This window comes from Adiantum capillus-veneris, chromosome 26 (genome assembly GCF_014529385.1).
Source record: "Adiantum capillus-veneris isolate H3 chromosome 26, ASM1452938v2, whole genome shotgun sequence".
Classification (NCBI taxonomy): domain Eukaryota; kingdom Viridiplantae; phylum Streptophyta; class Polypodiopsida; order Polypodiales; family Pteridaceae; genus Adiantum; species Adiantum capillus-veneris.
The window spans coordinates 123,322,250-123,325,526 of record NC_140956.1 but is presented as its reverse complement, the minus strand read 5'-3'; positions in this window follow the sequence as shown (position 1 = coordinate 123,325,526).

Here is a 3,277-nt window from a genome sequence, read left to right as displayed (position 1 = left end):
TACAACACATTTCTAGACCTGCTAGCGGCTGGTTACACAAAAGAAGAGGCTGCCACAGTCGCATTCGACTTGGAAATAATGGGGAACAAAGAGCAAATGCAAAGCATACGGTTAGTAGAGCTAAAGGAGATGGCCACTGATACAGTGGACCTGCACCCGCCCACCAATGATTGGGATGTGGTGATGACAAAGCTAACCGAGATAAGAGCTCGGTCAATGGCCTCAGAAAGTGAAATGGCAACTCTCAAAGCCATTGAGGTGTAGATAAAGCTGGAAGTTGACACTTTACAAAAGAAAAGCCAAAGTCAGATAGAGAGACAAGAAGAGTTGCAAGGCAATCTCGCAAGGGCATTGCAAAGATGCCAGGAAATGGAAAGAGAAAATCAGGCAGCAGCCCAAAGACTGCAAAGGAGCCGAAGAGGAGTATAGACAACTCAGCAAGTCATTGGCAGATGCATAGAGGGAAAGGGATAACCTAACCCTACAACTTGCTGAGGAGTCCAAGGAAGTAGAGGCCATGAGAAATGCCGAGGAAAAAGCAGAAATAGACCAGGAGGCTAGCTAGGATGAGGTCCTTGAGCTCAAGGACCAGCTTAAAGTTAAAGATCAAACCATCCAGCAGCTACGGGCATCTCTTGCCAGAGTCGGAGCTACTAGCTCGACTCACACCACTACAAAAATCTAGATCTATGAAGAACAGATGAAAGAGATTCAGAAAGAGTTAACTTTAGAGAAAAAGAAAAGGTTAATGATGGCGGAAGGGTCCGTGGTTATGCAAACACGCATGGAAGAAGAGAAAAAAGCAATGCAAGATGAGCTAGAAATTATCAAGAGAAAGCTCGAGGAGGCGGAAAAGGTAAACGCCGAATTGAATGACCTCCTCGTGAACATGGGAGAAGAAGCCGAAGCAGAGAAACAGACGCTCCGAAAGCATATAGAAGAGATGAGAGGACAGCAAGCAGAAGAGCAAGCAAGCACAAGGTCCGCAGCCATGGAAGGCATAGACCTAGAGAATGTGGAAGATCCTATGGACACACCCATGCAAGAGGAAATCCTAGTAGGACCCTGTCAAGAGCCACAAGATCTGACGCAAGAAGAGGAAGAGAAGCTACACAAGGCCATAGAGGCAAAAATCAGAGAAACGGCCAAGGAAGCCTTGGAATGGGAGCAGAGGGTTTTTAAATCCATGAACATTCAGAAGATCGACGCCAGCAACCTCCGGCATGAATGGCTACAGCCCTCTCTCCCATATCCTTTGCTAAAGTATGAAGCCGCCACCATCAACAAGAGGATTAGAGAAGAGCCAACAATGCCACTCTACACAACAGATATATCCCAGCCTGAAGGGGCCAAGTTAATACTAGACTCCCAGCCCAGGTGGAGAAAAGCATGGCTGACTAAGTACCCACAGTACCTAATCCATCTAGTAGAGACACCCAAACTCATCAGAGATAATCTAAGCTTCTGCCCTCTACCAAGGATACGGACGTAGAAGGCCCAGGAGATACTACAAAGAAGCCAACCCACTTGGCTGAACTATCCAAAGCTGCCAGGCTTGAAGGCAGACGAGAGAATAAGGGTTCAATACATGGTGAAAACCCTAATGGGCACCATCAAATTGTTCACTGGCTCGCTTGACCTTTCTTGCATAATGATGAGGAAGATATGCAAAACCATTTTGGCAGTTTTCGAGACGTTCAAAGCGGGCCAAGTGACAGAAAGTATCTTCTTCTTTCAAGATACTTATAGATGTGCATATGATCTGTCTGGTCAGCCTTCTAAGGAGGTGATACATGCATTGTATCAAAGGATAATGTTTCTGCCATCCTATCACCTCCAGGCCTTTGAAGAAGCGTTCTACACCGGCTTCTTCACCATAAACACTGATATATTCAGCCAAACATTGCTGGATTTACATGCAAGATATGAGTCGCTGCTCAAGATGCGCCAAACCATAAGATGAAGAAGCAGCTCAACAGCCATGTCGAGGACGACATGAGCAAGGAGGGGGGGAGTGTTAGAAGCTGGACACACCTTACGGAAACTGACTTCTTGGCAGATTATCATTTTTTTATAATTATTCATTTATTAAGAAATATCGACATTTCACCTTGTAAATATTGGGGCTTACAGAAGTTTCCAGATTGTATCCCAGTTTTGAAAGTTAGATTGAGTAGATGGTTTATTTGGAACTTTAGGGTTTGAGAATTGTAAGGTATTTATACCACTTTTTGACCTTAATGAAGAACCTTTTGTCATTTTAAAAAAAAAATTTAAGTCTGTGAGTGAGCGTACTATGTACGTGAGAGAGTGTGAGCTTCATCTTGACGCTACGTGTGCACCAGTGGTCGGAATCGAGTGCGGAGAAGTGCAGTGTGTTGCCCCCGACGAGAGCTACGCGCCGATATCTACATTGCGCGCGTACGGTTCGGTTTTGCGAGCTCCTTCTACGAGCTTCATCTGGTGATTTGGTGAGCATACGTTGTAGCATATCCACGCGTTCACATTGAGTAGAGCTACACATTAGGCACTTTAGATTTTGGAACCAAAGACCTGCAAATTTCGGCCAGACATCCTACGTGATTTTGCACCGGGTGTTTTGGGTTGGGGTTTTGGTTCAAAGACCTTAGGGAGAGCGACCTATTGGTGTTAGTAGGGTCTCCTTCAAGGTCTGTGGTGTTTCAAGATTTTTTGATGGGTGTTCGGCTCTAGAAAGTGTTGTAGGAAGTTTCCTTTTATGCAGTCTTGAAGGCTGTGACTTAGACATTGGGTAGAGACCTCTGTAGGAATTAGTTAGGAGTCGGTCGAGTGTATGTTGACACCTTATACTTGCTTCCACACACCTGCGGGTTGACCTTCGTCCTTAACTGACAAATCTTGTTAGGTGAGTTCTCGCTGTGCTGACGTCCTATTGGTATACCCGTCCAACAACAGCACTGACAGAAATTCTGTACAAAAATGACGAAATACCTTGTGCAGCACTGCCTGTAGTGGAAACGGAGGCCGAAATGAGCCCGAATCAAAAATCTGAGCAGACCAATCTCAATGAGCATTCCCAAAATATTTGTCGACCTGCGAACACTCCCCAAAGCTCACTGAAATTGGAGAAAGTGAGTAGGTGTGTGCTAGAGCAGCTGGCGACTAAGCCCGGGAGGACGCAACCTGCTCTGATACCAATTGTTGGAATTAGGATTGCAGAGAGACACACACAGCTTGGAGAAGGTGAAGGAAGCTCAAGGCACACAATAGAGAATGTGTTACTTAGTGTGCAATGGAA